Below are 25,248 nucleotides of genomic sequence, written 5' to 3'. Positions count from 1 at the left end.
AAATAATGGTGGAATATAGTAGTGATAGCGTTGGCCATTAAACTGCCATAAAACACTATTGCATATCATGTAACTACTATTATGAATATTATCGGAAATGAATCCCCATAATATCACCATCAAAACACTTTATTGTAATATCATAGGAAATATATAGGAAGTTACAGACGCTATTTTTCTTTTCCTCAGGAAGAAAATTTCGATTGTGCATCTGCTGTGTGTGTGTATGTGTGCGTGCCTGCGTGCGGGCGCAACGCACACGCGTGCACGCACGCGTGGATGCGTGTGCGCGCAGACGGAGGATCGCCGAGCCGAGCCGTACCGTGCAGCAGGCACAAGCCGCTAGGCGCGCAGGAGAAGCCGCAAAAAATTACAGCAGCCGCTACTTGAAACTGCGAGGAGAGACAGAGGGAGCGTCGGAACTTCAGTGTCCACGGTAAGAGCCGTCAAGTCGGTTTATCCTCCTCTATTTCTCTCCAAAAACAGCGCTCTGGTTGCTTGTAGTTATTATATATATATATTTAATTATTTATTTATTTATATATTTATTTTTTCATCCCTTTTGTCTTTTTCCATCTCTCCATTTGGGCTGCCAGGGCGCGCGCTGCATGGATCAATGTAGTAAAAAAAGACAGAAGCTCCTTTAGATTTGATGGGAGGGAAGGGAAAACAAGAAAATAACACATGAACAGGGTTGAATTGGAGAATTTAGAAATTCTTCTTCTTATATATCCTCCTTTTTTTTCCCAGGCGGAAAAAAAATGTGCACGAGCTTTAAAAAAGGGGTGTGTACAGTCTGGAGGAACACGCGCCTCGCCCTCACACACAGATTCTCGTGTTTTTCACACTTTTATAGAGGAAGAAATGAGCTTTGACTGCGGACCGGAGCGTCTGCTCGCGCTCTTTATATTATTTATTGATTGCCGTCAAATTGTTTATGATTATCTATTTTCTATAGGCTGCTAGGCAACGCCAAGAGGGAGCGCTTTTTTTCTGTTCCTGATAATTTACAGCCAGTAAACAGTTCAACATCCACAAATAAAAGAAGGAGCTCTCTTATAGCTCGCCCCACCTCTTTGTCTGTGTGGAGGTGTGACACCATTTGGCTGCATGCAACTGGCACACACACAAACACACACACACACACACACACACATTTGTTAAGCGTCTCTAACCAGGTTATGTCATGATTCAGATGAATTATTGATCTCATATTTCCGTTTTATTGCGCCTAGAAGAAGGAGAATGGAGGCGGAAGGGGGGGGGGGTGAGGAGGGATGTGATGGAGAATTGGTGGTGGGGGTTGTATCTGAACCCTCTCCTCCCCTGTCCCCTCGTTGCACACACTCATTAAGTTCATCTTTCTCACTCCGCTTCTGTTGCCGCTGCGTCGATGTTGGACGTTATTTCTGCAGCGAGTCAAACTTTATTAGCCATCCTCCGTCGGTTAATTGCCTGGTCCTTTGTTTGCCGCGGCACGCATGCGCACTGGGTGTAGGGTGTGGATGGGAGAGATGCCACCTTGCCTATCAATAGGATGGAGAGCAGGAGGAGGAGGATGGTGTTTCATTCTTGGTTTATTTGTTCATTCCATCGAAAAAAATTAATTATTGTAGAAATAATAAAAGCTGCTTTTTGTGGCCGTGTGATCGTGTGTGTGTGTGTGTGTGTGTGTGTGTGTGTGTGTGTGTGTGTGTGTGTGTTTTCCCCGTCGTTTCTGTGGTAGTGTGTGGTGGTACAGACTGTGTGTGTATGTGTGTGTGTGTGTGTGTGTGTGTGTAGACGACTGTTTGTGTGTGAATGGAGCCCCGGTGATGCTGATGCTGTTTTCTAACTGTAGATTACAGTGCTGCTGCTCTGTCAAGCTGCAGTGATCGATCACTGATTGTCAGTGAAACGATCAATCAATGGAAAGAAAATCAATCAACAATTTTTTAATAATCACTTAATTCATTTAAATCATTATAAAGCAAAACATTTTCTGCTTCCATTGCAGCTGATCTCTATATATATACACCACTGTAAAATCTGGATTTTAATGTAGATTTTTAACTATTGATAGGCTACTACTACTGATACTTTATAAATTACACCATTAATCATTTATACAAAGAAATACATGTTCATCACTAATGGAAACTATTTGCAGTCCTCCTGTCTTGCTAAGGTTGACCTGAATTGGTGTTTTCTTACCTATTACACAGAGCCTGGTGTTTGTATAGGGACGCATGAGGCATCTATGGTATTCAATAATGTTCTCTTTGTCAAATAATGTTAGTTATCTGCCTTTATGTTGCTATAATATTAACATGGTGATCATATAATTATCTGTAGAGACAATTGTTTCTAAGCTGCTTCACTGTGAGTTTTTCTTTAACCTGCAGTGATGGATGGGAATTTAGTTTTTCCACATGATGCTGTGTTCTACTTCTGTTCTATTACATTTGTTTGACAGCTTTAAAGTTTAACATGTCATTTGCAAATAATCTTGTTTTAAAAATATGCATCAATATGTATGAACTACTTTTACATCCTGTTGGATATAGTTTTTAAAAAATGCTGCTTAAACATTAATTCATTGACGGTAATGATGCACGTGATGAGTCCCTGGTTTGACTCCTGGGGGGGTGGGGGGTGGGGGCAGCTGGGTGTCAAATTGTGGAGCAGTTCCCCTTCTCTTCCCCATGTCTCCTGTCAATCTCCACTTTCAATATCTAATAAAGGCATAAAAATACCTCCCAAAATAATAGTAATAAAATAAGACACTGTGATATATATACTGGTGATACTTGAATGCTCTGACGAGTTCGTGCTTTTGACCTCAGTACTTTCACTTATTTAACATTTTAAATGCCAGACTTGAATAGTGGTATTACTTCTTTTAATTACGTAAAGAATCTGTTCTACAGTCTGATTTCATGTAATCTAACTGTCTGATACCAGGATCACACATCGGTTTATAGTGTATCTGATGCACTCAGTTACCTTCATATCGTTCTTAATGTACTCAGCGTTCAGTATAAAAGTCCAGCAGGGCCTTAAAGTGTGTTTACAGTGACATTGTGCTTTACAGTGTTTTCATAGGTCCCAGAAAGTCATTAATAATGTGAAGCATTCTGATTGGCTCATAGACTGCCATGGGACTGTGATGTCAGATTCTGCCTGGGGATGTTTGTCATATGTCTTTTCCCTCATTTACATGTGTTTCTAGTGTCTGCACTGACAGCTGTCCATTAAAGACAAATATGTTAAAAAAAAAAGATCAATAATCAAAGTCTCAGACATGATATGGATATCACGACAAGATATAACTCTTCTCCACCTACAACGTTCCTAAAAACTCAGATAGGTACTTCATTTTGTATTTGTGTCTCCTTCCGAGCCGCTGTATAAGATCACCATGGTAACGGTGGGACCATAGTAATGTGTCCTGTCTGTCTGGCTGCTGATTGGCTCTCATAAATCCAGCCGCTTGAGTGTCTCCCCCTCCAGAAGGATGAATGATCGCAAACAGCAACCTGATGAGGAGCTACGACAGTGACTCATCCCATACCGCCACTGTCTGGTTCTCAAGGTGTGTGTGTGTGTGTATCTCTGTCGCGTACACAAACTGTCTTTTGTCTGACACATATACATAAATATGTGGACAGGGAGTCATTGGAGTCATAACAGAGGTCTCCACATACTTTTGTCATATTGAAAAGAGAGAGAGAGTGTATGTTTGAGACAAACAAAAAGAGGTATCGTTGCCATGGTGGACCCTGCAGGTCTCAGAAGGTCCAACTGTCTGTCTTGCGCCCCCCCCCCCCCCCCCCCCCACACTGAAATATCAAAGACTAAAACAAAAGCTTTCTTTTTTTTTGTATGCGTCATGTGATCAACAGGATCACGTTCATCGGCACCGTGTCCGTCTTAATTAAACCGTCAGACTGCGTGTGATGGAGACGAGGCTCGTTTTCTAACAGCAGAGGAGATGAAGCAGGACAATGGGAGGCTGCAGCTGCTGTTTAACGCACACACACACACACACACTCACACAACTCAGTGTGTGCACGTATGTGTGTGTGTGTGTGTGTGTTATGGAAGGTAGGGAATGGGTGCAGCTGCAGGTTGAGTCACCACTGCTGTTACTACAGTGCCTCCAGTTTCCAAAAAAAAAAAAAAAATCATATTTAGCACAACTGGGTCTCATTTAGTCATTAAAACTCTCATAAAAAAAGAAAGAATACAGTCTGCCAACGAGGTAAGGTTCTTCTCACTTCCTGTGCAGTGTCAGGAGTGTTCGAGAAATAAGTGTGTATCTCGAAACAAGACAGAATATGTGATTTCTGCTTTGGAATAAAGAAAAACTGTCCTTGATTCAAGATAATTTTTTTTATTATTATTAATTTATTTCAAGGAAATAAAATTGTTAGGAATTAGTAACAAATAAAATCAGCTCATTATGTCATAATTATGTTCAAAATATTATGGGAGTGCAGGGAGCTGTGTCTCATACACAGCAGGTTGCGCCTTGCAGCATGCAGTGGTGTCTGAGGCTGGGATGCAGTAACACCGGAGGGAGATTATTGTGTTGTGTGTGTTTATGGCTTAAACACGGAGGTTCGAGGGTGATCTTGGTGGATGTCACTCATAGACTGTCTATGAAGATGGACATAGCCTCCATGACCTCCATCTTCTTGAGAAGTGGTTTTGAAGCTCAGAGTGAGCTGCTCCACCATTGCCATCTTAGCAGCGTCTGACTCCGCCCCAGACTCCCAGCTAATCCAAAAATGGCCAAACAGGAGGCTTGTGGAACTGAGACTTCGGTGAATGCCGGTTTGTGGCAACCATACACTCACCCAGTTTTCTCATACTTGTATTGATGTTTTGAGGTAGTTTGGAGTTGAAATTCGTGAAACCAGTTAGTGGTTATAACATGAATTCATATACACACAGCTTTTAATTCTTCTGTGGTTCAGTTTATGGTTTAGATTCAGTATAAAAGTCCTGCAGGGCTTCACAGTGAGTCTATAGTGAGGTTGTGCTTTACAGTGTTTTCATAGGTCTCAGGAAGTCATTAATAATGTGAAGCATTCTGATTGGCTCATATACTGCCATGTGACTGTGATGTCAGATTCTGCTTGGGGTTTTTTTTTTTTGTCATATATCTTTTCCCTCAGTTACATGTGTTTCTTGTCTCCTTCCGAGCCACGGTATAAGATCACCATGGTAACGGTGGGACCATAGTAATGTGTCCTGTCTGTCTGGCTGCTGATTGGCTCTCATAAATCCAGCCACTGAGTGCGATCATTCATCCTTCTGGAGGGAGACAAACAGCAACCTGATGAGGAGCTACGACAGTGACTCATCCCACAACCCCCACCGTCTCCTCTGCCATTCACATTTCCATCCTGCTGCTGCTGCTATCATCCACCTGTAGGCTCTTAGTTTTACATTCCCCTGACGTGGAAGTTATCATCCTCAGAGCATGTATAGATGCCAAATACCAATGCTGTAGCTTACATATTATACATTCATATTATCATCCACTCCACTGACTATTACTTGTACTGCTGCTTGTGCTACCACTACGTTTCCACAGGTTGAGAAGAATTCATTTGAGGTTGTCTAAGCATTTTGTCACCTGCAGACATTTCCATTATCTGGAAGTACAACTCCTCCTCCAACCTGAGCAATCACACAGGCCGTTTTTATTCAAGACCCTCCTGTCTCCTCTGAAACGACCCATATGAGTGCCTTCTGTCTCCTGAAGTAGCGCCCCCATGGCAGTGGGTGTACCGGACCTCGGTTGTCATGGTTATAATAATAAACATGCGGACTGTACCGAGAGCAGTGTTCCACCTACCGTCGATGCCATGGTTATGATAACAATGGTCATGGCTTGGTTAGGTTTAGGAAAGATGGTTATTTTGGTTAAAATAAGTTCTTCCTCAGCATTAGACGATTTTGTTGCCATGGTTACAACATAAACCGCTGGCTTCACATGGGAATTGAACTCTGCTCTCTTGTGTCACATTCCTGTGTTTTGTTTACCCATCTACCCGCCACAACCTCCTCCTAATGTACGCGTTGGCGCCCTTTTCCCTTTGCTCCTGTCATAATCACTACGACCACTAGATGTCGCCTAGCAACAAAACTGAACTATGGGTCATAATAATCGGCTGCACAAACGACCTATGGGCTCTGGCGATGTGTTTGTTGTATTAGGATATAAAGAAGGTGGGCAGAATATTAGAGACGATACAGTACAAAGCACCGATTCCACTCATTTTCTATTTTCCTGGCCATTCAGTGTCCTGCCATGAGAGCTTCATACTGGCTGCTCCTGTTTGTATGGAAGGTGTGAAATGGGGGAAGTGAATTTCTTGGAAAGCAGCCACTGTTGGCAGCCAATTGTTTTTATGTTGTTTGACAGAGCAGCTCACAGCGGAGGGAAGGAATAAAAGCTAAGTGTTCACTGAGTGTTTAATCCTCTCATAAATAGCGCATGAAACAGGACACAGAAAAAGTTGCTGTTTCACACTTGTAGCTTTTTAAAACTTGATAAGGAGCCTCTGCATGTGGCCACACTGCTTCTGTTTGATAACCGTCCAGTGTCCATCACTGCAGCACGCCGGCCTGACAGGAATGAGGAAGTTTCAATTTCCTGCCAGAGGAAGCGTGACACCGTGTATTAAATGTTTGTAAACTTTTATAAAAAAAGTTTATTTTGGTGCTGTTTATGTTGAAGTGGCATCAGGGCACAGCAGAGAGGGTTTGCAGGGAAGCTGGAGGCGGTACGAAGAGCATCAGGAATTTTCACTTCCCAACAACACGGTCATCTGCTGCCTCTGTGTTTTTTATAGAAGTCATGAGTATACAGTGTGTCTCACTGAGGACACTAAGGTCATGTCCTCCACGTACTTTTTTGGGAACCTGGACAGGGAAATGATTACAGCTGAAAGTGACACTTGGCAGGATTTTTTAAAGGCCAATTCCTGTATTTGTAGACTCAATATACTTAAATATCACATATTATACCCATATTCTCCGCTTCTCCTGTGTTTATTTGAAGTGTTGATCCATAAGAAGATATATTTGTGGTTTTAAGAACCAAAAACCATCTCAGTGTAGTTTTACATCTCCTCTCTCAGGCTTCTCTCTGGAGCGCAAGTAACAACAGGTTGGTAAGCCAATCAGAAGAGAGGAGTCTCTGAGACTCACTTCTGATTGGCTGTCCAACTTGGCATATTTCAAGAAAAACAGTCAGAGAAATCAAACCCTGTAAGGGTGGATGGTGGATCCAGGTGGGTGGGGCTTGGGGCGTGGCTGAGAGAGGTAACTGCTTTGTTGTGACATCACAAAGTTCCAGAAATCCTGACGGCTAGTTTTAAGGCTCAGTTTCTGAATACAGGTTGTACATTTCTCTGTGGACTGAGGCTTTGATACTTTCACAGTATTAATATAGAACCTAAACCTGATCTATAATCAAACAACACATGGACATCTGCCTTTATACTATATGGGACCTTTAAAAACTGTGAGAGTTTTGCTGTCCAGTATATCTTGCATATGTGTCATCCTGAATAACTGGGACACTGTCCCTGGAAAAACATCATAAAAAGGTATTTTTTTCTATGCTTCAAGCACCACAAATAAAACTTTATTCACCCCCGTTGTATCGGGGTGGTAGCAGAAAATGCCAAACAGTAGAGATCTCCAAATCTCTCCAAATAATACCCAAACCAGATACTGCTAGGGATTACTTGTAGGAAACAGGCCTGGTTGCTCTTAGTGAGATAAAGATGAATAGAGCTATCACCAACTCTGCACAGCTCGCAACGTTTTAGCCTCTTTTAGCTCAAAGTTTTAGCTAGCTGGTGAAACAAGTGGAGCATGTAGCAAATAAAAAGCCAGGTATTTTTCTTAGATAGGTAGATAGTAAATATTCGACTTCCATTCATCAGGTGAGTCCAGTGGGATGACTGTGTTTTTCTGTGTGCTTGACACGTAAATAAGCAACTGTTTGCTAAAATATTAGCTGTGGCAACTTTAAAACTTGGTAATCTGTTTTTGGTAGCTGTATATGTCAGCTTGTTTTCCTGTCCTGTTTGTAGAAAACAAAAGTAGACTCATGCAGCTTTAAAGATGAGTTCGAGCATTAACAGAAAGCTGGGAATAAATGAGTGGATTTGGGGTTGAGAGTGTACCTTTAAACATTTAAAGAAAGAAGCAGAAACAGACAAGATATATGTTGAAGCAAGAACTGATGGCAGCCCGGCTTCAACAAAGACACTAACATGAGTTTAGAAACGCTAAAGTTGTGTTAGCGTCTGTGTCCCGGGGTTCGACGTGTCTTACAGTCACTGTTTCTGCAGCAAAAGTGCAAAAAAGAAGAAAACCACTGAAAGTTAAAGACCCCTTCTCCCGCCAGAGGTTTTTGGCGGCGGTGCAACATGTCCTCGTCCTCGCCAGCTCTTTCACCATGAGCGCCATCTGTCACATTGAGCCTCGTCTTCCAGGAAATTAGAGCTCAAACCGAAAGCGACATCGTTATCTGATATGTACCCGCGGTGGGGCGGGAATGAACTCAGCAATCTCGGCTCGCTCTCTGCCGAATCCCAAATCCACTCACTCTTCCAGTCGCCCTTGTGGATTTGAAATCATTTGACGGGGGCAGATAAGGGGGGCAATCGGACGATATTTCTTCCCCTCGACCTGTCCTCTTATCTGTGAGGGAGACAGATTTCACCCTGAAAGCGCAGCAGCGATAACAGTTTGATAGTTATGAGATTTTAATAGCAAAACAAGTTAATTTCAGACTCAGATAGAGAACTGGCACCTGTTATTGCAACGTAATTGCTATGAAAGAGGATAAGATTATGGAGCATTGCGACGGCTTTTCTCAGCTGCGTCAACACCTGTGCTCGCAATACAGGAACATTTTTACAGAGATATCACTTGTGGTTTTCTTCAATAACTGGATTCCAATTAAAAAAAAATTTTTCTCAGCAACTTGTTTACTGAATGTACTCAGCAGGTACAGAGCAGTGAATCCTCTCAAACTAAAAGTACGCAGCGTTCCTTTTTAATGATTTCAGTTGTGATATTGTATGCAGTCAATTATTAACTGCTGGAATGTCCTGATTCAAATGTGCAGTGTGAATTATAGATCAGTGTGAACCTCTATAAAAGTTCACAGTTGTATCTGCTGGCTGCTGCTGATTTTTTTTTTTTTTTTTTTTTTAATCAGTGAGGTGGGCAGCAGCCATTTTGTTTCAGCACACCAGTGCATCTGAAACAAGCCTGTAAATCTGGTGCATGAACACTGATCACATTTCCCTTAATAATCAGGTGATAATTTGATTGGAAGAAATAAGATTTCAGCCTGACATGGAATCATTTAATCACTGATTAAATCATCGGTATGTAGGCACATCCTCCCTCCCACCTTCACATGAGCCGCACATTCAAACAGGTTTTTCATACGATTGTTGGTCAGGATGTTGTTTATACCGTCAGTTGCTCTGTACACCACTGGATGGGTTAGCCTATTAGCCTAGCCTTGTTAACATATTTCCAAGAGGATATTGTTCCAAAAGAGACTGTAATAACTTCCTGTGAGTTTCCCTCTAGGGCCATCTGTAGGTCAGAGTTTTCATTTATCCAGTTAATAATCACACCATGTGCTGCATGTTTGCAGAGTTTGGTACAAGAGTTTGGTGAAAGCAAAGTGCAGCTGCATGATGGAGAACCCAAGGGAGAAAATATGCAGCAGATAGACTGAGTAACCATGTTTTCCCTCATCAGAATCCGTGGGCCTTTGTACCTGTGACTCTTGTGGATACAGAATAAACAAAAATGGTGAAATCTGGACATATAGCAACACCAAATTTATTCAGCTGTCACGATGAGCATGTCTGAGCTGCACAGCCTGAAGCAGCCATCAGCAGCTTCCATCCTCCTTTGTCTTTCCTCTGTAAAACTTTGAGGACTGCCTCGAAAACGGTACTGGCGCTGCTGCTCTTTACGCAAATGTTAAACAGTCCAGAGACGGAGTCTGAGAATAATGAGATGGTACAACAGAGTTTAGACTCGTAGGTGCTCGGCCTCCTCGCGTTTGTGTTGCAGTCCCAGTTCTGTCAGCGCCCATCAACGAGAGAGAAACTGACGACAAGAAGAAAATTACAAGAATATCTCTCACTGGATTTGTTTTTTTCTGCAAGTGTGAGACGTGATCAAGGGCCTGTCTGAAACACTCAGAGATGTTTGTGTGTGTGTTTGTGTGCATGTGTGTGTGTGTGAGACATTAGACAGTGTGGAGATGGATGTGTGTGTGTTTCACATGCACAGTAACAGTAATAACACTGTAACACTGAAATGTTGGTGTTGTATTATTTCAAAAAGTTGTATTTTTAATTTTTAAGTACATTTTTTTAAATTTTCATTAATCTAAAACAATTTACCGGATCATTTACATTTTTGAAAATCTATTTTAAAAACTAAACTTATAATAAAATTATTATTTTAAATGAATATGTATATATGAACAGGCAATAAAAATGCCATTCATTAACTTAAACCAATAAGATTAAAATATACTATGAATAAAAATTCAATTTACATTTAATTTAACATACATTTTCTGTAGAAATTAATTTAATCATATACCATAATCTTTATTTTATTTAATAAAAATTCTCAAATAAAAACAATAAATTTAACAAATGTAACTTTAATAACATTTTAAAATTTTATAAATTTAATTACATTTATACTCTCTATCTCTAATTTTGAATTCTAATTATTTTGGATGAATGAAAATAAAAAAATAAAAATGATTGCAGCTTGAAACTATTCTGGCCTTAACCTGAAACCCATAACAAGCTTGGTGTTGTTAAAATGGCTGGACAGCTCATTTTGCTTGCTCAGCTATATCACAGTTGATATATAGGCCATCTAGTCTGAGTGTGCCCGTGTCCTCAGTGAGTCCAGTCCGCCTGCACGGTGCTGGAAAATGTGTGTCTTGGCTCTGAGCCCCCTGTGGCTCTTTTTAGGGTTAGCTGGAGTTTATAGACGACTTTGTCCCGTCTCCTCGTCTGGCCTGCCACCCAGCGTCGCTGACTGCAGGGCTGCCCTCTCTCTCTCACTCTCTCACTGTCTCACTGTTGTGGCTGGGGACAGCGGACGCCCGCCACATCCACTTTTGCTCCAGTGGCGTCTGGCCGTGAGCTGCAGACGCGCTGGTGACAGGGGTCATTTAGATGCAACGCTGAGAGGGCCAGTTTAGCCAAGCCAGCCAGCCAGCCAGCCAGCCAGTCAGACAGGCACAGCTCAGACATCCACCCATAGCCCGGTGGAAGTCTGAATCTGCGGCTCTGGGAGCTTTGTGAGAAATAGATGCAGTTGTGTCATTAGATCTCTGCCTGAAGCCGGTCTTTACTGCTGCATCCACGTCTAGAAGCTGAGTCCCTTTTAAAGTCACAACCACGTTTTCCTTTCTTCAGTTTGATGGAAAGCAGACAGGAAGTCGTAAACAACAGTCACATGACTCGCATGAAACTAATTTACGAGTTGTAAAGGGTTGTTAAAGTGATGTTGCAGCCTGGCTGCAGATATTTGCTCCCACGCCCAAAATGTCTTTTTTATTTATTCATTTATTTTCTGAGTTGAGGTGGAAAAGGTCATCAATCGGTTAAGGGAATAAGTGAAAGAAAAATGACATCCACTGTGTTGCTGCTTTCAGACGCTCTATTTCCTGGTGACCAAACACACTGAAAGGCAAATTCAGGAACAAAGAGACATCTCTCAGATTTAGGAAAAATATGGCTGCTGTGACATGAGACGAGCCCTCTCGACCTGTCAGTGTAGAGCCTGAACCGCGCATTAGTAGACAGAGGAAACACATTAATTAATGACAGTCTTTGCAGCAGATGTTGAACCGGCCGCAGGGATTTGCTCCCATCCAGCCACAACAGCATCAGTGAGGTCCAGCACTGCTGCAGGGTGATAAGGTCAGTGTTCCAGTTCAACCCAGAGGTGTTGGATGGAGTTGAGGTCGGGACCCGATCAAGTTCTTCCACACCAAACTGTGAAGACCATTTCCTTATGGAACTGGCTGTATGCAGAGGTGGGTAACCATGACTACAGAGATCGTCTCATGTTGAGGAAGTACTTATTTCAACCCAAATCTTTTCCTAAGCCTAACCAAGCCATGACCGTTATTAGTAACCGGTACAGTCCACATGTTTATTATTGTAACCATGACAACCAGGGACCGGTTTGTCTGCCACTGTAGGGGCGCTATTTCAGGACACTTCTATGGGTCATATCAGAGGGTTGAAAAAAAAAAACAACCTGCATGGTTGTTGTTGGTTGTTTAATATATCATTGTTGTTTACAGCAATAATATTTCACTTCCCTGAAAACCAAACCAGGAAAAACAGACCAAGAGTATACTCAAGTATGAGAACAGGCGTGTCCACATACTTTTGGCAATATATGGTTTATAAGAGTTGTGATCAGAGGGGAAAAGAGAAGTCATTTACGCAGTATTTGCACTTTCATTTCCTATCCCGGTCAGTGGCGATCCTGGATTTACAGATGTTCCCTCACATGCAGAGAGTGGGTAGAAGCTACCTTCAGCACACATCAACATGGGTCCCCCTTAGTAGGAGGGGGGGCAACTGCAGTTCACTGTATAGTGTCTCTATAAGATGTTTAAGGGGGTTTATAGTTGTCATGGCAAAATGTGCCAATATAAGGAGCCATCAGGGGCCCCTTTTCCATTTGTGGGCCCCAAGCATTTGCCTGGTTTGCCTCTCCTGACAGTGCACCTCTGATCCCGGATCATCGTGATCGTCTCACAACCACACGTAGGGGTCTCATCACCGTGGTTAGGTTAGACTGCTCTCTCACTCTTAATCAGATACAGCACATCCATGCTAGTTGTGAACATGCTAGTTGTGAGTGCAGCAGGGTACATGTGGTTATAAAGAGGTGAATTACCCTCACAAACCTGCTCAGGCATCTTTGCTGTAAATCTATTACAGCTTCAGCTGCATCAGATTTTGTGGTAGGAGCCAAAGCACTGATCATCTGAAAGAGGGAAGTGCGTGTTGTGTGAATGTGTGTGTGATACATGTCTGGTCTGCGTGGGCAGCAGCAGCAGCAGCAGCAACAGCACTTGATAAGAGCTGGGGTTTTTTTTTCTTTTTATGCATCTTTTGCTTGTGAACTCGCTGCCTCCTTTAAAACGTCTGAGGGAGTCTTTCTCTCCCTTCATGAGACAGATTTATGGGAAGATATTAAAGATGATTCCAGGGAAGGTGCTTCATGTTTTTCCTGTGCACTCGGATCTAGCTGTTAAAGCGGATCATAAACATCACGGAAAAAGAAAGCAGTCAAGAGTTATTACCTCTGTCTCTGGGCTCATACAGAGGCGGGAGGGGTAGAGAGTGTCAGGAGGATTTTATAACAGACAGCTTGTGTCCTCAGTTCTGACTGAGTCACATTTTAAGTCCTGTAAAACGCCCAAACAAACAAAACTCACTGTGTAACACATAAAAATTCATGACAGGTCAGGTAGTATTTTATCACCTCATCAATAAATTGTAAGTAGATTCATTTTAGCACATAATTACCAGACCGGAGGCCTCTACACTGCACTTATTAATTTTAACAGCTATGGTATAAGTGGTTAAAATCTACTGGGTTGCCTTATGGCACAAAACAGGAAAAAGAACCTTTCTTGGTTGTGAGAATTGCACAATTTCATCCCAGTTCAACCACTCAAACTGCATAGTTTCAATATTTCAGTCTCAGTTTGTGGTTTTGGCTGCTGAAACTGGTTTTATACCCAAGATACAGTATGTACTCAAGAAGTCAAACCCAGGAACAAGACGAGTCATTCTCTACATCCACCACTTTATTTGTCAGAAATCCCCAGTGTGAAATTTGTACATAATTTGGATCGATGAAGCTGAACAGTGATTAATACCTGTATGAAATCACAGTTGCTGGACACAGTTTGAGAGTCTACGGAAATGCTAGCAGCTCTGTGACGTTGTATTTAGTGGTGCTTTGAACTAAATGCTTGTCAGCACTCTAAGCTACTCACAGTGATAAGGTTAGCACGCTAAAGTATAGTATAGAGATTTTATTTGAAGTGTTGATCCATAAGGAGATATCTATGTGGTTTTAAAGACCAAAAACCATTTCAATGTAGTTTTACATCACGGCCAATCAGAAGAGAGGAGGCTCTGGGCCTCTCTTCTAATTGGCTGACTAGTTAGAGTGAAATAACCGAGCCAAATCCTGCAAGGTTGGATAGCGGGTCCAGGTGGGCGGGGCTTGGGGCGTGGCTGAGGGCGCTGACTGCATTGCTGTGACATCACAAAGTTCCAAAAGTCCTGACGGCTGGTTTTAAGGCTCAAGGCTCTTTATTATCAAACAACACACACTTTAAAGGAAAAGTCAGTGGCTCAAAAGAGTCAGTAGCATTTATCGTCTGGAAAACATGAATGTCCGTGTAAAATTCTAGGGTAATCCATCAAATACTTTGATATTTCACTTAGTCAGATATTTTATTTAATATTCAAGTAGCTTCGGTGAGAAATAAAGTAGACGATGTTGTTCACTGTGCTGGATTATCAATCTCAGGCAAATTTTCAGTCTCCAGAAAATGAAATACTGGAATAAGTGGAAAACAGTTGCCAATAGAACAAAACTAATGATAACCAGTCTTGTAAAATATGGGCTGAATTTGCAGTTAATGGGGTAAAACATGCAAAACAACTGATCAGTCTTTTAAAAACCCATTTCCCATCAGAATGTGTTGTTCCATTCCCAGAACCTTCTCCGAAATGTCACTTGGCTCTGATCTGTTCTGAGAAACCCGCTCTGCTCACCAGTGCAGCCCTGCAGAGATATTGATTGATGTCGGACCATCATGTCTGGCTCCGGGTGGAAGCCGGGGGGCCGCGGGGATCTTTGCAGACAGATGGAAAGGAGGCCGGTGTGGGACACTGGGACGGCAGAGCTTGCTAGTGGTGGGCTTAAAGCTGCAGTGCTATTGATTGATACAAGAGAGAGGCCTTCAAAGCCGAGCTGTAAGAGAAAGACACAGAGAAGAGAAATATTCAGCCCTAAAACAATCCCCTGGTGGTTTTGGTAGCCAAATGGAGCCTCCGTCTCTGCATGATGTGTGCAGATTATATCTACGTCTGTAATATTTGTAGTAGTCTCACTGGAGTTGGACAGTCCTCCAGGAAACAATAGATTAGCAGTAATTAGACATATCCCCACTCCTCTATCTTACTCCATCACAGGAGCTAATCTACCTCTGCGTCTGGCTTCTGGTTCTCTTATTTCTTATACAGCTTTGTTCAGTCCAAGGTTATAGAAGTAATTGTAAAATATTTTATCATTGCCTTCACTGGAGGAAAAAGCTCTGCACACTGTACTATTGTAAGTAGTTAAAGGTTTCATATAGTCTAAAGGCAGATGTCCATGTGTAGTTTGATTATAGATCAGGTCTAGGTTCTATATTAATACTGTGAAAGTATCAAAGCCTCAGTCCACAGAGAAATGCACACAGCCTATATTCAGACACTGAGCCTTAAAACCAGCCGTCAGGACTTCTGGAACTCTGTGATGTCACAACTATACAGTCACTGCCCTCAGTTATGCCCCAGGCCCCGCCCACCTGGACCCACCATCCAACCTTGCAAGATTTGGTTTCTGTGAGTGTTTACCTGAAACCTGCTCTATTCTATTGGAAAATGCGTAAACGTGTAAAATATGAGACCTTTAAAGATTAGGTCAAACTTTCAGCCACTAAGATCTGGGGAAATGTTTGTCCCAGAGCTTATAATGACATCAAACAGAGCACACTTGTATTTAATCATGCAAGCACACATTGGGAGTGTAGTTCACAATCCTTTTGTGTGTATCATGTAACAAAAATGGACGCATGAAAGCAAAAAATGCAGAACAGAAGTTATAACAGGGAAGTAAATATTGTATTGTTGCGTTCGCTGTAAGCTGTGCTGTGTAACAGTGTTGGATAAATTTAAGGTAATGAATGTGACTTTTGGAAACTCAAACCAATTAGGAGCAATGCTGATATGAATTAAATCTAACCTGCAGAGCTCAGAGCTGCACTCTTACCGTGTCTGTGACGGATCATCTCAATCATCCAGGTGGTGCAATGTTTCACTGCGTTTAAATCTCAAGGTTTATTGTTCATTAATGTTTAAAAATCTGTATCACAAATGCTTCTAATGCTCAAAAAGATCAAACAATGGGTTACTGATAGACCCATTATTGTAAGCAGATTACTGCGACTCCTGTTGCTTCACATCTCTGTGTGTTTAGTTCTAGTTAAGCTGCTCTACAACACTTCCTCGTCCCCGACACCTGTTCCGGATTTTCAGGTATTCCATTGTACTCTATGTGTGTTTAAAACAAGGAAAGAAAAGGGAAGGTATTCAAATAATGCTATGCAGCTGTATATTATTGATAACATGCAAACACAGCTGAGAACACAGATATTTCAGTCCTCATGACACGCTCCATTATGTTACTGCATAACACCAGCAATGGGAGTGTGAAGACTTGTGTAATGTGTGTTGTAGTGTCTTTGGTATCTGTGTGCTTCGAGTTATCCGTGAGGTGTTCTGTGCGTTCACACCAAAGGTAGCTACACCAGGGTGTTTCCACAGGTTGCCGGGGTCAAAGGTGAACAAGTAATAATCCAATGATTGCCTAATTTTACTCCCCATCTTGAATAACACCCAGCTCTCCAGGCAGGTGGGCCTCCTGATTTAAATTCAGAGGTGCGGTGCCTGCGAGGAAAGATGCAGAGACAAGATCATGATTCCTTTGAAAGTACACAAATCGAGTACTTGACAGCACTTGAAGTCTCCTGTCTTAACAGCGTGTATCTGAGGCGGGGCAGTGGTGGCGGTGTGTGTTGGGAGGAAGGATTATTGGCAGGAGCCAGCGATGGAGTGGAAGATAGAGCCGGCTGTCACAACAGTTTGAGAAGAGTCCCTTTGAAATGACAGAGACGACTAAAACATCCAACCCCGCACCGTCTCCAGACTCCGCTAAGGGGCCATTTTGGTTTGTGGTTTGTGATGTGCACTTTATTGCAGCTTATCTTACATGTAGCAGCGTAGCGTGCAGTCCTGCTCAAAATGGCTGCCGTGTGGTCTGATCAGAGAGGGTGGGAGGCGATGCTGTGAGGACTGTCATGCAACAGCTTTCACGTTGGAAAAAAACTTGAATGTGTGAAAGTAATAACAACAGGAAATGAAAATCTGATAGTGAGGTTTCTCATCAGCAAATATCACCCTGCTCAGCTAAGAATAAACACAAACTTTGGACTAAAATGAACAAAATCATTCAGCAAGAACCAAAAACCAAATCTGACTCATGAGCCATGTCACATAAACATGACATCATGCCTGCTGATCTTTAAATAGAAACCCCACTATCCTGCTAACCTTGGGATAAATGTTACTTTACTCCAACAGGTAGTAGGAACTGCATATATGTGCGAGCAGCTGGACAACTGAATTTCCCCAAGGGGATGAACAGTATCTATCTATCTATCTATCTATCTATCTATCTATCTATCTATCTATCTATCTATCTATCTATCTATCTATCTATCTATCTATCCATGGCTGAAGTGCATCATAGGCTATTTGCATTCTGCCTAGAGTCAGTTGGTGTCAGACCTTTATCTGTTTGCTTCTCTGCTCCTCTTTGTGCTCATGTATACAATGTTTTAATACAGCTAAATTCACAATGAAGCTGTTCTCATTTACATGCTTTTCTGTTTAAGACAATGGAGCAAGTGTGAAACATTGACTGAAACACAGCCCATTAAGACTACATGTTAACCACTTCCTAGCCATTTCCAAGCTGCTGCCAAAATCCTGATTTTATAAATCACCAACACAACAACACAAAACAAGTTAAAGGAGCTATTTGTAAGTTTTTGCTATTGCTAACATTAGCTAACATTAGCATTAACAGCTGTTTATTGATAAGTCTAAAAGAAACGTTCTGAGTTCAGCATCAAACTTCATTCCTTTACTCACCAAGAGCTGTCTCCAGAGTTGGAAAGCAACTTTGTTTTGCTTCTATTTCTATATATGTTTTCTGCTACTGAAGTTAGCATACTAACCAGCTAGCCCCAGCTCAGTTGGCCCATCTCGTCACTTTCTGATACGGAGTCACTGTAGTGTCCAGGCTTCCCTGAAGAAGTAGCACTGCTCAAGGGACGTATTATAACCTCTTGTTTTATAAACGCAACAATGGCCGAAGCTCTTGCGAAGACTGTTAAACAAACAGCTGTTAATGCTAACGTTGGCTATGTAGCAAAGCTTACAAATAGCTCCTTTAAAGACAAAAACTGTGCTTTCAGTTTGGCTACATTCACTTGTAAAATGATCATGCAATACTGACGAATCTCCAAGGAAATCCAAAAAGTTGGAGTGGATTTGTCGCTAGGTGCTTTTTTGGAAAAAAAAATTCATGAAGTCGATTACTGTGGCAACAAAGATGCTAAGTTGGTAACACTGCTTGTTCACACCAAATCATTTCGAAAGATCAACAACCAATGGAGTAAGTTCATCACTCAGTCAGTCAGCGATAGGCCGGTTTATATGGCTGGCCCCGCTGTTGCTGTCCTCTGCCAGTCAGAAGGGACAATGGTAGGAAAAACAGTTAAGCTAACCAACTAAAAATTGAGACACCTGAAACCGTTATGACTTTGTAACCATGCCAACTTTGTCACCAAGTTAAATCAAAATTAAAAGTAGGGCAAGATAAACTGTTGCATTTGCAAGTCAAACTAAAGACATATAAACACAGAACTATATTAACAACCGCTGTCCACCTCCATTTCTGAGTATATCAGTTAATAGAGTTAATTATTAGCTGATAATGTTGCCTAGCAACATCCAAATATAAAAACAGCAGCCAGCAGCACACAAACATATTACTCCAGTATACTTCATTCGAGAACTTCCAGTGCATCTGCCAGAGGATGCATTATGTCAGCTGAAAGCCCTCAAACATCCAACATTAGACAAAGACAACACAGAACAGCTGATCCATGACACACACTGTGTTTCTGTAAAACAACACACAATACGGTCATTCTGTGGATGTAGACTGTTTTCTGTAAACCAGGAAGTGAGCAGACAATGTGCTCTGGTAGAAAGACAGAACAGTTTGTACTGTAAGTATGACTAAGACGACTGATCAGACCACTGCCATCACATAAAAACTCTGACTGGTCAAGACTCACGAAAGTGTGACCAGAACTTAACAATAACAATAACAATCATTACTCAAACCTTTGTGTCATTCAGACATTGTGTAATTATTCAGAACTGTGGCTTCCAAGTAGAATTACAGGTGCCAGAAAACATAAATAATCATACAAAGAAAGAGCAAGTCATTGTACACTCAAATCCAGATTTCAGTGCAACCAGAGCTGAGTTTACAGATAAGCCCAGAGGTTATTATGCAGCTTACAAAACACATTGTAACATTTAAATAAATAGGATACAGGTTTTACATTGTTGAACCATAAACCTGCCATACAAAACCTTAGGATAATCAAAACTGTCCTGTCATAAACGAGCCTGTGTGTCATCTGTGTAAGGACCTTACAATGACCAATAGTTGCATTTTACTGTTAACTGACATCTAGTGGTCGTTGTAAGTATGATGGGAAGAAAGGAGGAAGTCAGGTGACATCATCACATGTTGGGAGGAGTTTGAGCTGGATGGACAGGTCAACAGGACTCTGACCAAGGATACGGCTGTTTGTTTCCAATTTGAAAATCAATAGTAGGCTAAATGTTGTTTCTGTTAACCATGACTGTTCCACAACCTTTAATACGTGTTCATTGTTGTAACTACCATCTCATTTTGGTTCGGACCTTCTACAACGGCCATGAAACCGATTCCTCCGAAGAATGCAGCCCCTGAATAGGGACACAGCTTAAACCCAACTTAACTGCGACAATTCCATAAGCTTATAACCATAACCAAATATAACCAGGCTGCTTCCAGTTCTGCATCACTTGTTGAAATGTAGCCTGCATCTAGTGTTTTCCCAAGGTAATGACTGTACATCATCCAAAAGTACAATCATTAACTAACACCTGGCAACACTGTTTTTCTGTGCGTCTATTACTGTATCGGTTATGATATAATTAGATGCATTTTCATTGCTTTTTCAAGAGTAGTCCTTCACTCAGCTGAAAGGAACTGCTCACATTAATATTTTATGGATAAGAATACATAGTCATTGATATTCTACAGCCACACTAGACACTAATTTGCATCACCATGCACCGACTGCTCTTCATTATTCTGTGCCATTTTCTATTTTCATACTTGACACATTATACGGGGATGGAGAGAATGACTGTTTGTATTGTTTTCGTGCAGAACAACTAATTGCTAAACTTGTAGCATAAATTATGGCAAATTAAATCCATCACCCCCTCATATGAACCACATACAAAGTGGATCCTGGTAACCATAAAATTATGACTCACTATCCCAGCTCTCTGTAGCAGCGTCAATTAATAGCTCTTGGGTTTAGCACTTCAGCTTGTGTTTGCTTCCCCTTTGAAACCAAGAGACAAAATTAATAAATTGGTATTATAAATAAATTGCTTTGGCAGATTCACTGGTATGAAAACACCGGGGTGTTTTGGCTACACTTTGCAGCTCTCCTAATTGAGGGGATTCAGAGCGTCTCTGACAGACTGAGTGGACTGCAGTGCATTGCACGATTTAGTAGACGGAGAGGAAGGTTGCCAGACTGAAAACATTCGCAGGGTTGGCAGCATCCACGGGTGCACTCAAAGGAAAAGGCAGTGAGCAGCTCAGGCCTTCAATTATCGCTGTCTACATATTTGGTTCAATAGTCACTGATATGTTATTGAGTTAGATTTTGGGTGTTGAATGCTGATTTCTGAGGGATGATATGGTTCATGTTGAGGTCAGTTGGCAATCGTTCATGATGATGTATTGTTTTTTTTTTGTTGTTGTTTTTCTTAAAGATAATTTTAAAGCTGCACAAAGCAATATTTTTATATTAAAGGTCCATATAGTCTAAATGTAGATGTCGATGTGTTGTTTAATTATAAAGCAGGTCTAGGTTCTATATTGATACTGTGAAAGTATCAAAGCCTCAGTCCACAGAGAAATGCACACAGCCTGTATTCAGAAACTGAGCCTTAAAACCAGCCATCAGGACTTCTGGAACTCTGTGATGTCACAACAAAGCAGTCATCAGCCTCACCCAAACCCCAAGCCCCACCCACCTGGACCCACCATCCAGCCTTGCAGGATTTGGCTTGGTTAGATCACTCAGAAAACTAGTCAGCAAATTAGAAGAAAGGCTCAGAGCCTCTTAGCTTCTGATTGGCTGACTGACCTGTTGTTACTAGAGCTCCAGAGAGAAGCCTGAGAGAGGAGATGTAAATCTACCCTGAGATGGTTTTTGGTTCTTTAAACTACAAATATATCTTCTTATGCATCAACACTTCAAATAAAAGCGTGTAAAATATTAGACCTTTAACAATGAATCAGTGTGTGTAATGGGAAAGGTGTCGCATTTGATAAAAAACCCACAGAGAATCATCACCTGACTCTGCAGTTCCCCTCAGTGCTGCAGAGTTTTTTAGTGCATCTCAGCTCATTATTTTTTATTATACAACTCACAACTTTACTGTGTATATATAGTTCAGTCCCACTGCTATCATTGCCCTCAACTTCAGCAGCAGCAGGCAAAAAAAGCTCCACTAGCTTCACTGTAAACTACCTGCACAGCAAATTGAACCCAAATTGAATAATGCTACTTTAAAACTGGAAATAAACCAAATCAAAGCCTCTGGATGGATTGTTTACATCCTAAACTAAGCTCAAGTTTTAGTCCCAAACTACCAGCCACTCCATCAACCAGCATCACATTTCCAAAGTCAACAGAAAAGAGGTTCAGTTAAAACAGTTAACATTCACTCATCAAGCTAAATGTTGCTAAAATCCTGAAGAGAACCAGGTCAAGATGCTGAACCTAGAGTCTGATTTAAAAGTGTTGATCATCATCTTATTTTATCTGCTATTAAACTCCTCTGTTTTGTTATCTACCTGGTTCCCCCATAAATTTGAACCTGAGCGTGTATAGGAAGCTGTTGTGTGCGCACACACACACACAACCAGTTCCTCTCATCCCCAGACTCAGTGAATCTCATCAGACTCTGAAGGGCCCAGCATCCAACCAAAACAAATGTCATCTCTCTGTTAGGCTGTCTGTGCTCAGCCAAAAGTGTCACATCTGTTTGTCTGCGTGGTCTCTGAGTGTGTGTGTGTGTGTGTGTGTGTGTGTGTGTGTATGTGTGTGTGTGTGTGTGTGTGTGTGTTTGTGTGAGTCTGGCCAGTGTCAAACCCAAAACTAAGAAGCTGTTTTCAACTTTATCTCCCTGCGGTCGACTCTTGCTGACCTAATCAACAGCAAGTGCTTTTTGCACGCTGCTGTTAGCACTGTGATAATTATACCCACTGACAGTACCTTGCTGCACCCAGGGATCTCAATACCTACATAGAGCAGGTGTTGATTACCGGGGAATTTGAAATTCCCAATTAGTCAACCAAATCTGTCATTTGTAAAGTCAAAATTTCAAACATATTGTGAATCACTGGATAAAACTAATCCCATATGAGCGTGGCTGTGCCTTGTTAATCCATAGTCTTGCACAATATTAATCAAACATTAAATAGAAAATGTTGTTAAAAGCAATGCAACTGGAATGTATCTACAAAATATAGTCTAAAACTGGTGAAATTATAATTTAAAGCTCCATATTTTCCTCTTCTACTGTGTTTTATTTGAAGTGTTGATCTATAAGAAGATATATTTGTGGTTTAAGAACCATCTCAGTGTAGTTTTCTCCTCTCTCAGGCTTCTCTCTGGAGCTCCAGTAACAACAGGTTGGTGAGCCAATCTGAAGAGAGGAGTGTTTTCTGACTGATCCAATACAAATATAGCAGAAACCAAGTCATGCAAGGTTGGATGGTGGGTCCAGGTGGTCGGGGCTTAGGGCTTAGCTGAGGGCGGTGACTGCTCTGTTGTGACATCACAAAGTTCCAGAAGTCCTGACAGCTGGTTTTAAGGCTCAGTTTCTGAATACAGGCTGTGTGCATTTCTCTGTGGACTGAGGCTTTGATACTTTCACAGTATTAATATAGAACCTAGACCTGCTTTATAATCAAACAACACATGGACATCTGCCTTTAGACTGTATGGGACCTTTAAGTTTGACCTTTTTTTCTTTCTTCTCATGAAAACATGAAGTCATAGCATATTTGTTATATTGTTTTTTATTAACAGGATGGTTCGGTGCTTTTAAGGCAAAAGAAACATTGGTTCTGCTTCAAGAAGTAATGACTTATGTAAAACTTCAACGTCATTCCATGATATCAGCAGAAATGCCACTGAGCTGTGCCCACACAGGGAATGAAAGCAAACTTCGTTAGGATAGTGATCAACCCTTCTACACAGAGGCCACTATGACCCTGTGGCCTTTGAAAGCCTGCTAAATATGTCATGCATCCATGTTCCTTTAGAGGGGATGCCTCCTTTTTATGATTACCAGGGACTAATCCTGAGAGTCAACAAAGAGTAATAAAAAAAACTCTTATGTATCCCTGTGCACGTTTCATTTTTTGAATATTTGGACAAGTGTGTAATGTGTGTGTTGTCTTATGACAAAATAAAACCAAACCCTTCATACAGGAGAAATCAGAGGTAACCCCCTCATGAACACATTTATGGAAAAGTTAATAAAAAACATAATATTACAAATCTGCATTGCCGTGTAATAAAGAGTCAGCTTGCAACTAACAAATACAGAGATGGTGTCTCTGCTAAATGTGTCTCCAGGCAAAAGCTCATACAGTGTAGAGTTGTGTCTCCACCTGCCCTTTTGAGGTAATTACTCAAAAGACCAACATTTAGCTGTGACATTTTCATGCCACAGCAGTGTTGCGGATGTAGGGCAGAACACGTCTGAGCCTCCATCTCAGGTCCTGTGAGTGAAACAATCACCTCATCAGCTCCATGCAGCGATCCATAAGTGATGCAGTAAAGTTACATTTAAATGGTTTCATACAAGATTGTCCGCTAATCTCCAGCTGTGGACTTCTGGTTGTCTATAGCAACTGGTGCTGTATTTCTTAGCTGTCCAATGATTTGTCCAGTTCCAGCTGGGTGAGGGAGGGGCTTAGAAACCTGGGTATGGCTTTACCAAAAATGTGCGATAACTCTGTTCTGACAACCATGACAGACGACGTTTGACATGTGAAAGTACAAAAAACTACAGGTGTAAATAATATAAACGATATGTTAGCTCAATTCCATTTAGCTGCTTATTAAAAGTACAAATACTTCTCAGGCAGAAAGAAGGCAACAATGTTTTGCCAGTTAATGATTTTCACCAGTTTAAACTAAATTTTAAGAAAGAAACTACCAAACTCTGTCTTACGTCTTTTGTTGTAGCTTAACTGTGCAATGAAATAACCTTCAATAACGTCTTTTAACTACATCATCTTGTTGTGGTCTGTGGCTTAATGGCATCCGCCTGGAGAATCAGCTTCACCCAAACTATTTATCTTGACCAACTCTTAATATTTACATAATGGTAGTGGATGGAAACACACATTAATTTGAATTTTCTTTTGGTTGTCTTCTCAAAATTCGATTTGGAAAGTTCTTCAATATTCTTCATAAAATGTATTTTTGTTAAATGTCTCTGGTTTGAATCTGTAATGTTCAGTAGCATTTTGCAACAGTTTAACAATGGCATTGCTTGAGTGTGGCTAAGGGTGTTGCTAGGGTACTTGTAGTAGGTTGCTGATTGGTTGCCAAAGTGTTTCTGGTGCTGCTAAGGTGTTTTGACCTAAAGCAGAAGTAAATGGTTGCTAGGGTAGTGTGTTCTGGGCAGGTGTTGGGTTACTGTTACTATGCTCTTATTTACTACAGCCAATTAAAATACAGTAATACATTATTATGTAATAAAATTTCCTTGATCGTCTCAAAAATACCTAAACATAATATGAATTATTTCTGTTAAGATTAATATTTCTAACTGCTTAAATAAAGAAAATATATGATGCAGTTCAGGGATTTGTTTCTCCTCATGGAGAAATCTCACTCTTGAAATAATT

The 25,248-nt window shown here is 41.2% G+C and overlaps 1 protein-coding gene across 1 annotated transcript in view; it reads left to right on the top strand.

The window, feature by feature from the left end:
• Positions 1–276: 276 nt before the first annotated feature.
• basp1 (brain abundant, membrane attached signal protein 1) overlaps positions 277–25,248 on the top strand; it is a 54,475-nt gene continuing 29,503 nt past the window's right edge. The window contains exon 1 of the mRNA XM_056391131.1: positions 277–436. The gene's annotated coding sequence lies outside the window, so the exon portion shown is untranslated. The remainder of the gene's footprint in view (positions 437–25,248) is intronic.

The sequence above is a fragment of the Seriola aureovittata genome, chromosome 12 (genome assembly GCF_021018895.1).
Source record: "Seriola aureovittata isolate HTS-2021-v1 ecotype China chromosome 12, ASM2101889v1, whole genome shotgun sequence".
In the NCBI taxonomy this organism is placed as follows: domain Eukaryota; kingdom Metazoa; phylum Chordata; class Actinopteri; order Carangiformes; family Carangidae; genus Seriola; species Seriola aureovittata.
This window is presented reverse-complemented; position numbering and strand designations above follow the sequence as displayed.